We start from the raw sequence: 12,866 nt of genomic DNA on the forward strand, positions 1-12,866 counted from the left end.
CTCTTGCATTCCTTTGCCGATTTGTTGTATGCTGATCTGCTTTCGGGCGTTCGAGATGTGTTGTAGGCTCGGTAAGCCGCGTTTTTTCGTCGAACTGCTTCGGAGCATTGTCGACTGAACCACGGCTTTGAGCCTACACCAGTTTCTTTAGTAGTCGATTGTATGAAGCCATCCATCGCCGAATTGATGACTTCATCAATCTCCTGGGCACATCTTGAAGGGTCCGAAGTCCGAAAACAAACAGCTGTCCACGGAAAAGCATTGAAATGGGCCCGCATACCGAACCAATCTGCTGACCTATAGTGCCACACTTTTCTCCTCAGTCTCTCATTGGTTGGTCTGAGGCTAATGTACAAATAAAAAAAATAATAATATTTTAAAATAAAAAGTCTTTGGTTCTCAATGTTACAACTTCATTTAAATAAGAAACAAAACGAAACCATGTTATATAATTTCAAATGCTTATTGATTAGGGCTTCCTCGTTGTAAGTTTTATTTATAAATAAAAAAATATTACGCACAACGCACGAGTAAATAATTAATCAATTTACAGTATTATAGTATTATTTACAGTGTTACAGAGAATCAATAATGTTAACTAAAATAATTCATACAATTATTTTTCACTGCTTTTGATTTTTTTTATTTCCTCCTTAAGAAGTCATTTACATCAGAAGGTAAAACATTAGCTGCTTAAGCATATCGATGAAAAAAACATTGTGTTCATGATATTCCCTATTTTAAAACTGTTTATCATTAAAGTTGAATACAAAGTGTGAAATAGTCACTGTTATAATATGGTTTGTAATCTGTACCACCATTATAGTTCTGGGAGCATTCCTAGAATGATTATCCGAGATTGAATACCAAGTACATATATTGATAGTCGCTAGCTGGGATGTGAGAGGGAGATAAACTAATACATGGGCTTTTATTCTACAATAATTTATTTATTTCACATATACGGCACAACATGTGCAATTCACATACTAATTTAACAGAGAATAGTACAGCAACATAAGGAATGCAACAATATAAATGTAAGTATAATGGTATAATCAGTAAATAGTAAGTACCTAAGGTTAAAAGTATGAAAGAACAAAGAGATATTAATATAATATAAGTAGCAATCTGTAGTATAGTATTAAGTCAAAGTAAGAAATTATATGTAATAATATACAATAAAGTAGTATAAGGAAGAATGAGGTGCTTATAATACGTTTAAATGGCATTAAGAGTTTGTAAAAAATAAAATAAAAGGTAGGTAACTACTATTTAAAATGAAAAGAAACAATATATATTATTATAATATGAAAAGGAAACAAAAGTAATAAATGACGTAAATCTACCGGGAGAATCTCGTGTATAATAATAATGTGCGACACTGCTTGACAGTCCGATAAAGTTTTACATAGTAGGTACCTTTTTTTATTTTTTTTTATAGTGAATTCCTCACAAGAGTCCCAACTGCTCCCGTCTGGAGCCAGTGAGACTATGGCATCCCCAATTGGGGGATGTTGTGAGGCTGAAGGTAAGTGGGGAAGGGAAAGAGGAAGGTGGGGAAGTACCTGGCTATTCAGATCTAGTCACTCAACACGGCTAAAGCCATTTGGAGCAACGTTTCAATTCTGAATGGTGGTCTTACACCAGGGCGATACTGGTAGTATCTTCCACTCTGGAACGTGCCGCAAATATACTATATATTATTTTAATTAATTAATTGTGAAATAACACAAATAAATCAAATAAAATTTATTTGCGCACGCCGGGTTCGAACCCGCGACCTTCGGAATGGCAGTCCAATGCGTTACCACTGGACTATGCCGGCCGTCAAATGAAGACTATGATATATAATGCACTGATATCAGCTTTTACCTATCTAGTACTAGTAGTTTTTAATCTGAAGTACATAATCATTATGATGGTATGGTATTAATCGACAATTTTTGTTTTATGCATCTTTTATATGATAATAGACAATCAGCGTGATCGATGTTGGAATATTCATTGCCTAATTTGTGCAAGCGATGGATTATTGAATTTTGTTCTGCGTTAGTTCCAGTATTGTTACAATAATAAGGTGACTTGAGTCTAGTTGGTCTACAGGGAACATGGTAGTTTATCAACGAAGTTAATTTAGGGGAGTCAAACCGGTGATTGATTATTTTAAATAAAAAAATTAGATCATTAAGTATTCTTCTATGTTTTAACGATAAGAGATGCATTAATTGTAATAATGAATCGTAATCAATGTCGTCAGAGGGAATTCCTAATTTGAAGTTAATTGTTCTGAGAAATTTGTGTTGGATTCTTTCAATGGAGTTTGCATGATTTTTGTAGGAAGGGTTCCATATAGACGAATTATATTCTAATTGACTTCTGACTAGAGTGGTATAAAGTAATTTTAATGTGTGGATATTTTTGAAATCTTTAGATATTCTAGTAATGAAGCCCAACATTTTCATTGCTTTACTAGTAATGACATTAATGTGATTAGTAAATGATAATTTACTATCAAAGATTATACCGAGGTCCCTAATTTTAGGTACAGATAATAAAATGTGGTTGTTCAGTTTATAACTATATTTGATGGGGTTTTTTATTCTGAAAAAACTCATAATTTGACATTTTTTAATATTAAGAGTAAGTTTGTTAATGGAACACCACTCTGCAAATTTTTTGAAATTGGATTGTAGGGACAAACAGTCATATATATATTTTTAATGATTTTAAATATTTTCATATCATCAGCAAATAATAATATGTGAACATCAGAGAAAATAGAAGTGACATCGTTTATAAACAGTATAAATAATATTGGACCTAAGTGTGAACCCTGAGGCACACCGCTAGTGGCTTCAAATTCGTAAGACAAGTGTTCTTTGATACATACAGTCAGTATACGTTTTGATAAGTAGTCATGATTTTTCTTATTTGCTCTAATGATAAAAAGGAGACAGAATTGTTAAAGGGAACTTTGAGTAGTCAATTCAAAATCAAAGATTTAGTGCAAATTAAACAATGTCTTGGTATAAAAGTGAATACTGATAAAGAGAATTAAGTCGTTATTCAAGTCAAGATAACTATATTGATCAGTTGTTGTATAAATTTAATATAACTGGGTGAAAGACAGTTAATACACCCATGGAGGAAAAATTAAGCAATGTCATGTTATAAAAGTAAATACTGATTAAGAGAATAAAGTCGTTACTTTGAGTCAAGATAACTATATTGATTAGTTGTTGTATAAACTCAATATGACTGAGTGTAATACTGTTGATACACCCATGCCATAGGGCAAATTAAACAATGTCTTGGTATAAAAGTGAATACTGATTAAGTCGTTATTTGAGTCAAGATAACTATTTTGGTCAGTTGTTGAATAAATTTAATATGACTGAGTGTAAGACTGTTAAAACACCCATCAAGCAATGCCATGTTATAAAAGTAAATACTGATTAAGAGAATAAAGTCGTTATTTGAGTCAAGATAACTATATTGATTAGTTGTTGTATAAATTCAATATGACTGAGTGTAATACTGTTGATACACCCATGCCATAGGGCAAATTAAACAATGTCTTGGTATAAAAGTGAATACTGATTAAGTCGTTATTTGAGTCAAGATAACTATATTGATTAGTCGTTGTATAAATTTAATATGACTGAGTGAAAGACTGTTAATACACCCATAAAGCAATGCCATGTTATAAAAATGAAAACTGATAATGAGAATAAAGTCGTTATTTGAGTCAAGATAACTATATTGATTAGTTGTTGTAAAAATTTAATATGACTGAGTGAACGACAGTTGATACACCCATGAAAGCTAAACCAAATATTAAAGTCAAGATGTAAAAGGTAAGAATCCATATCTTATAGGGAGCCTAATGTATTTAGCTGTACTGACATCAGATATATCCTATGCTAGGATACCTAAGTCAATTTAATAACTTTCATAATAATGAACTGGTTATATGCCAAAAGAATTAATATAATAATGTGTAAAATTTCTGTATTTTGAAAGTAGGGGTGTTATCAAATGCTCAAAATACCATGTCTTTAGTTACTTGTATCTAACGGTGTCTATTCAAGCACGTTGTTTCATTCAGAACCTTATTAATGTCATATTATTAATATAATTTACTATCAAAAACAATAAAAATGCAGAAACGAAATATATTATTTTTCGCCAGCATGCAGAGCCACAAATTAGACATTTAAAAGGTTTTTCTACAGCGTGTGTGAGAAAATGCAGAACTACCCTAGGATCATGAGGATGGTATATTTCCACCGTGCGTGAGTAAATGCTTGGCCAAATGACTTTTAGTAAGATATGCAGAACCGCAAATAATACACGAAAAAGGTCTCTCTCCAGTATGTTTGAGAAGATGCGTTTTTAAACTACTTTTCTGAGAAAATACACAACTGCACTGTGCGCACGAAAATGGTTTTTCCCTGGTGTGCGTGAGAATATGCCTCTCCATATGACTTTTATGCTTAAACGTAGAACTGCACTGATCACAAGGAAATCGTGTTACTCCGCCGTGTGTGAGAATATGTCTATTTAATGAGCTCTTCATGATAAATGTAGAATTGCACTCATCACATTCAAAGGGTTTTTCTCGAGTGTGCGTGAGAAAATGCCTATTTAAATGACTCCCACGATTAAAGGCAGCACTGCACAGGCTACACACGAATTTTCTTCCGTTGTTGTGTTTGGGGATTGAACGCTTGTCGAAATCTTTTTTATTTGTGATATCCTTGCGTTTATTTTTTTCTAACGCGCCAGACGTTTTAAAGCGATTCGTTATGTCTTCTTCAGCCTCTTCCATCATAGGGTGAGAATCTGTAAAATGAATAAATCATACTTATTAATGCAGCCAACTTTGTGGTTATCCATTAAAAACAAATTAAACAATGTTAGATATGTGTTTTGACATTTTCAAGGCCAAAAGAATTATGTATAATGATTTATTTTCAGGTATTATGATAACTTAACATAAAAAACAATGGGTCAACATAGTATATTACTTAGTGTTAAAGTGGGGGTGGGGGTGTGACAAGGGATTAGTGAAGAATGGGGGGGCTTCTAAGTTATTTAATACATTAATGTATCCTATGTCTGATTACATCTTTGTAATTGTATGTACCTATTTGTGTATATTTAAGGGTTTTTCGGGAATTTTGGGGCCCCAGACCAGAGGTGGCTGCCAAATTAAACAGTGGGGGGCGCACTTGCGATTTGTTCTTTGGTGTTCTGTCTTTTTTATGTAATACAGATGATAAACTTTACTTTCAGAACTACGGTTATGCATTGGAACTGCAGAATATTGTTAGAACTATTGGCATCAGAGCTTCCTTTAGCATAGTCATACGGCATCTCAATTGAAAACTTTTGGGAAGACGTTGACAAAATATTCATAACCCTAAAATTAATAAATAATGACGTACGTCTTCAATACTTCAAGATTATTACACTTAAAATTAAAAGGCAGCTGACTGATCTAATATATGTTTACGTTGACTATATAATAAGATAGGGTGTGCTGAAGTAGACATTTTCATAGACAATTTTTACGGATTCAGAAAAAAAATTTTGCTATTGCTAAAAAATATGTTGCGTTGATTTTATTTTGTATTACTTGAGTCTCTATTTGTGTCTCATATTTTTTGTAAAATTTGTCAATTGAGTGAGCTTTCACAAAATATTGTATTTTTATTTAGATTTTAGAATTTTTTTATAATTGTTGTACCTGTTTGTGTTTTATAAATGGAAATTTTTATGTGTGTAAAAACCGAGTAAAAATAAATAAATAAGTTTTTACATAAACCTGCGCGTTGACCAATAGCATTTGAGTACTCCAAGTTTACAGTTTTTACGACAGGATAAGAAATTTCTTCTTCCGTGTACAGTTCACCGCATTCTGCATCAACGCTAGTTTCTTCAAGTTCTGGCGGTTCGCACTTAGCGGGAGAATCGACCATTGTATACGAACAATGATACTATACCCTAGAACGTAAACGAAACAGAATATTTATAACATATAACAAATAAAATATATTGACAATTAGGCATTTTCTGAGTTGGCGGTTGTTCTAACCTAAATCTGAGTGAAAACCTTTTAAACAAGCAGTTCTCGTAGAAAAGATAGTAAATACGATCCCAATTCTAGTATTTCATATAATATTATCATGATAGGTTTTATTTTAGACTTAAAGACTACGGTAAGAACAATGACTTCAATAATTCTACTGGCTTCACAAATGAAAATACCAACCGAAGCCGGGATATTTTCAAGATAGTCTCAAATAATCCAGCGCTGATGCACTAAGAACTTCATAAATTTAAAAATAAATAACTCCACAAATTTTCCGTCTAATTATTACTTAAATTATCTGCTTATATCCAGGGACATATTGAAGGAACTTCACTTTTCAGCAGCTTTTGTATCAATGGTAAATACCATGGCTCCACCTGAAAATAAAGTATAGACTACTTCCAGACTTGCATGGTTAAAAATAATACACAACTTTTATTATAAATATTGTCTATTACGAATTATAATCATTTATGACAAATGTTTTTAACGGGGAAGGAAAGCGAAACAAAATGTTGATAGATGCATTTCCAGTAAGCGTTAGTTTGCGTTCTAAGTTAAATGTTTCGACAAACTTGTAGAATTCCACTGCATGCTCAATACAAAAAATAAATAAATATTACATGGTTTTAACTTAATTACTACAAGAAATAACCATTTATGTGGTGGGAGATAGTAAAAGATGCATTATAGTTAAATTTTTTCTCAATGATAGTTAAGTTTGAAGGTTTGCAAACTAACACCCTTAAAACCTATTTTGTGCTTGTGCGACTTAATAAACCCCCGACTTAAATAGTTGTCTCCATTAGATTGAGAAGTTGAAATTAAGTGTTGTTTTTTTAAAGAGTCTTCGCATGCAGGGAATTCGACAAGTTTGCCAACGTTCTTTGCATTTTGTTAATAATATTATACTTTTCCTTTAAATTCACGATTCAATACCGAGAAAATTAAAAAGATATTATATTAAATGACTTTGTCCCTAAAATTAGATTATAATTGTCGTCACCCAACTCAAACGTTTGATTAATCTACTATTTCTTATTCAAATCTTCTATTGGAAACATATCTCCATCCTTATTATTACCCATTGGAACACAACAACAAGTTGACGGCATTATTAGTAACATTGATAAAAACTTTAAATTGTGTCAAATGGCGTAGAAAACGAATGATATTTGACAGTTCTTACAAGTTAATGGGGCTGTCTTTCAAATGCGACACCTAGCGACAAAAATCGTGCGAAAAAATCCCATTGCTCATGCGTCGATAAATGTAACAGACATTACATTACCTACTTATTAATCAATCAATCAATATTACTGCAATCTTAGAAAATTAAATCGACCAACCTTGTTGAACGCAACGAAATTATGTCCATAGATGTACAACTCATGTGAGGTCATAAACAAGACACCGTGAGGTCCAACGATCATAGTCGTAGAAAAATATTTATGTAGACGAGAGAGGTAATCGTCAAAATAACCAAAGGTTTTTCTTAATTCTTGATTATCTATGGTTAGTAAAAAATCCAGTTGATTTGTGCATGCTTTGCGACATTGTCGCGGCTAAAGTTAATCTGTATTTAATGACTGAAAACTCTTTAATGTGATAAAGGTGAGTTCGATTAAACACTAATACAGTAATCATTACTTTCGTAAGGTTTGAAAAAGTGTGTTTTTTGCTTTCATGTTTGACAGGTCTGCGTCTTGCGTTTATCGTAGTTTATATTCAAAGGTATGAAAATTCGGGTAAGCTTCGGTTTATGGGTGAAATTCCTAAAAATTAAAACTAGTTATTTTTATACTAACTTTGGGCCGGGGAATCCGAATCTGGAAGAATTAGGTGGCGGCAAGCAATATTAACTGAATTACACGACTTTAAAATTTCGACGCACAAACAATTTAACTGGCCATTTTGAACGCTTTCTGACAATAAAACTAGTTATCTTTATACTAACTTTGGGCCGGGAAATCCGAATCCGAAAGAATTAGGTTGAGGCAAGCAATATAAACTGAAATACATGACTTAAAATTTTTAGATGCAAACAATATACAACGCAATGGTCGATGCGTTTTTTTGACAATAAATCCATAGAAAAATAACCAAAGATATATAAAATTAAGTGTTGCTAGTAAGCAATAATATCAATAACGTAAAATAACATGTTTATAATTTCAGTAATATTTCATATTCAAACAGTTAGATTTAGGTTTATTATCACGAAAGGTAAGTTTTTATGTCGGGGGAGACGAAAAAATATGCATTTTATATTTTAATTTTGCTAACATTATTTCATTTACGTAAAGTATTCAGATACATTTTATTCACTTTTGTATCACAAACCATGTTACACAAACCTAGCGTAGCCGCTAAACTACTTGAAAACTGGGATGTTTTCTTGCCTTGACGCGAGTAGGCGCTACGAAGGGGGCACTTTCTTTTCTATCACAAACCATGTTACACAAACCTAGCGTAGCCGCTAAACTACTTGAAAACTGGGATGTTTTCCTGCCTTGACGCGAGTAGGCGCAACGAAGGGGGCACTTTCTTTTCTATCACAAACCATGTTACACAAACCTAGCGTAGCCGCTAAACTACTTGAAAACTGGGATGTTTTCCTGCCTTGACGCGAGTAGGCGCTACGAAGGGGGCACTTTCTTTTCTATCACAAACCATGTTACACAAACCTAGCGTAGCCGCTAAACTACTTGAAAACTGGGATGTTTTCTTGCCTTGACGCGAGTAGGCGCTACGAAGGGGGCACTTTCTTTTCTATCACAAACCATGTTACACAAACCTAGCGTAGCCGCTAAACTACTTGAAAACTGAAATACTTACGTAATTGAAATAATGTTAGCAAAATTAAAATATAAAATGCATATTTTTTCGTCTCCCCCGACATAAAAACTCACCTTTCGTGATAATAAACCTAAATCTAACTGTTTGAATAAGAAATATTACTGAAATTATAAACATGTTATTTTACGTTATTGATATTATTGCTTACTAGCAACACTTAATTTTATAAATCTTTGGTTATTTTTCTATGGATTTATTGTCAAAAAAACGCATCGACATGGCATTGTATATTGTTTGCATCTAAAATTTTTAAGTCATGTATTTCAGTTTATATTGCTTGCCCCAACCTAATTCTTTCGGATTCGGATTCCCCGGCCCAAAGTTAGTATAAAGATGTATAAAGATAACTAGTTTTATTGTCAGAAAGCGTTCAAAATGGCCAGTTAAATTGTTTGTGCGTCGAAATTTTAAAGTCGTGTAATTCAGTTAATATTGCTTGCCGCCACCTAATTCTTCCAGATTCGGATTCCCCGGCCCAAAGTTAGTATAAAAATAACTAGTTTTAATTTTTAGGAATTTCACCCATAAACCGAATATATTCCGAAAATTCCTAGTAGGTAATCTTACTTGACTTCTCAACTGTTTCGCTTACTCGGCAATTGTGTAAGAATGACAAATTGAAGTTGAAAGATCGTGTAATCATATGTATTTTCGTATAATAATAATATACCAATGTCTAGGAAGAATTATTTCCAACTTCCGCGATGTTAATCCCTCGTACTTGAAACAAAAAGAGCAAATCAATTAAGAATACCAACCATTTTTAATGTGAATACTGCAAATGAGTCACAACTGCTCCAAACCGTCTGGAGCCAGTGATAGTATTGCATCCTCAATTGGGATACGTTGGGAGGCGAAGGAGATGGGAAAAAGGCAGGTGGGAATGTACCTGGTTATTCATATCTTGTCACCGAATACAGCTAAAGCTTTTTCAAGCAATGTTACAATTCTGAATGTTCTTACACCAGGGCGATACTGAGAGTATCATCCACTCTAGAGCGTTCCGCAAATATACTCTATAATAGTTTTAATCAATAAATTGTAAAATAACACAAATAATCAAATGAAATTTACTTGAGCACGCCTGGAATTAAGCTCGCCACCTGCAGATTGCTATTCGAGTCGAGACCCCTCGACCACAGAACTTAAATTTAAATTATTATTGCAATAACTCGTAAATTTTCATTTTTATATTCTTTAAATACTTTTCGATGTCCAATGTTTTTAATAATTTAACATTTGTTTTCCAGGAAGTTTGTCATTAATTAAAATGAATTTTTAAGGATAACAGCTAAAAGCTATCACAATTGTTCCATGGACCTACCCAGCCCAGATGATGTCACCATCAAGATTGAGTCAGAGAATCAAGATGGAGACAGTTTAATAACCTCTACACAATATATAGAAATAGAAGTACCAAATATTAAAACGGAATGCCTGGAGTGTTTGGAAGAAAACCACCAGACAGATTGTAAGAACCAAAAAATCAACCCGTAAATCAAATTTGTAATTTTAAAAACTAAAAAAAAATATCCTTATGATCTACACATAACTCACCCATCTTTTGGGAAAAGGCTATTGTAATTCTTTCGACACGTCAATTTTATTGCTATTTTGATATTCCAGGTAATATTAATAGAGAGACTATTGCCATAAAGGCAGAACCAGGATCCCGAGACGAAGAAGTCCAAACGACTTGTACTGATATCGACATTCACCTCACGGACGTTAAAAGGGAATGCTTAGAGTACTCTGAAAGAATCACCCACGCAGCAGGTAAAGCCAATTTGATTTAACAAACCGCACAATATAAAACATTTGTTTTTACGATTTCATCTTATATTCTTATTCATTCGCTTATTTTGCAGGTACAATAACAGACCTGGAAACGCATCCTGGGGAAAAACCATTCTCATGTCCACATTGTAACTATTGCTGCTCACGCAACTCGGTATTAGCAGCAGATCTGCGCACCCATACTGGAGAAAAACCTTTCTCATGCTCCGTTTGCAACTATTCATGTTCACTAAAGGGAAATTATTTACGGCATATGCTGACTCACAGTGGAGACAAACCATTCTCGTGTTCGCTTTGTAACTACTCCTGCTCGCGCAAATCATCTTTGCCAGTGCACATGCGCACCCATACTGGAGAAAAACCACATTTATGTTCGTACTGCAACTTTTCATGTTCACAAAGTAGTACTCTAAAAGGTCATATGCTGGTTCATAGTGGAGGGAAACCCTTTTCATGTTCTCACTGCAACTTTTCATGTTCACGAAAACAAAACTTAAAAAGTCACATGATTGCTCACAGTGGAGAAAAAATATTCTCTTGCTCATACTGCAATTATTCAGGTTCGCAAAAAAAAAATTTACAAAGTCACATGCTCGCACACTTGACAAAACGACCTTTCAAATGATGTGATTTTCGACTTAATTCCAAAGCATTTAACGAACGTCCCATTTAAGGCCCCAATGAATACTACCAGTGGCGGCTCGAGCACAATGCACCAAGACATACACCTAAACAGCTGTCTAAATACGAAATATATTTTTATTTTTCGGAATAACTTTATTGAGTAAAACCTCAAAATGTAATATTTAATTATTGAAGACAATATTATCGATTTCTAAACGAAAATCTGATACACAAAAATCAGAAAAGGATACGGTCACATCTAGGAATCGAACCCAGGACCCTTGCCGTACCGGGGCACTAGATGTGACCGTATCCTTTTCTGATTTTTCTGTTTCAGATTTTCGTTTAGAAATCGCTAATATTGACTTCAATAGTGAAATATATTTTTTTAAATCGCTCTAGATATATCAATGTATACTTTCTAAATAGTAAACCATAAAGTCACAGACGGAACTATGTAACTGAGTTTGATATGGTTTTCACTATCGTTTTGAGAATTTCATTCTTATGGTTTATATATAAAATACATGGATATTATATTTATTAAAAGTAGAGATAAGTCGATCAACACCAGGTAAACTTCAGCTAGTAGTTTCATAGATAATTTTTTTTATAAAAAATAATCATTGTCCCCTTAAAGTTCTTATTAATACGCGATATACTTAAAATTATAAATTTTAACGGCCATCTTCGATTTTTGAGTGGAATTATATGTTATATTATTTCCTAAATGCATGCCATGATAAAAAAAATCCACTTATCTCTCTAAATAGTATAAAACAAAGTCACTTTCCGCGTCTATTTGCAACAGAGTTTGATAGGGTTTTCACTATCACTTATAATACATTGATATTATATTCATTGAAAGAAGAGAAAAGTCGAGCAACCTCGGGTACACGCCAGCTATTATATAATAATAAAAATGGTGCCGTTTCTTGCAAAATTATCGTCGAAGTTAATTTGAACGTGCGCGATTCCCGTTTGAAACTAGCAAACCGTCGAATTCTTACAAGGGGATTTTAAAGTCTATCACCAAACTCTTTGTGGTTCACTCGGTAGGGCGGAATGCCTAGCGAACGAATCCAAAAGCTCTAAATACGAATTTCAAGGGAGAAAGCTCGATGACGTCCCCCGACTGCGTTATGCGCACTGCGTTATGCGCACTGCGCATGGTGAATGCTCATCGGCCGCAGCGCCTTGCTTAAGTATGGTGTATTGTGTTTTATTGTGTATGTATTCATTTATGTTTTAGTAAATCACAAGTCAGGTCGCGGAGCGGACGTCAGTTCGTCTGTAGGAGCTATTCTAATCTTGAGATTGAAAAAATCCGAAACACTTTTGTTGTATGTATTGTATTTACTTTTGTGTTTAAAGTTTCAATTATTTAAGTAGGTTTCAGGGATATCTGCTGGCGATTGATCCCATTGCCCCCATATGAAGAAAAGTCACTGAGTACTACTTAACTTAAAAAAATACATTTTCGTTT

The 12,866-nt window shown here is 33.5% G+C and overlaps 1 long non-coding RNA gene across 1 annotated transcript; it reads left to right on the top strand.

Moving 5' to 3' along the window:
- Window positions 1-10,213: 10,213 nt before the first annotated feature.
- Window positions 10,214-11,568, top strand: LOC149415091 (uncharacterized). Its single transcript, XR_016303860.1, has 3 exons — window positions 10,214-10,430; window positions 10,586-10,735; window positions 10,828-11,568. It is a non-coding gene; the product is annotated as an uncharacterized LOC149415091 (long non-coding RNA).
- The last annotated feature ends 1,298 nt before the right edge of the window (window positions 11,569-12,866 follow it).

The sequence above is a fragment of the Hesperophylax consimilis genome, chromosome 19 (genome assembly GCF_061612785.1).
Source record: "Hesperophylax consimilis isolate HC1 chromosome 19, BYU_Hcon_1.0, whole genome shotgun sequence".
Lineage (NCBI taxonomy): Eukaryota > Metazoa > Arthropoda > Insecta > Trichoptera > Limnephilidae > Hesperophylax > Hesperophylax consimilis.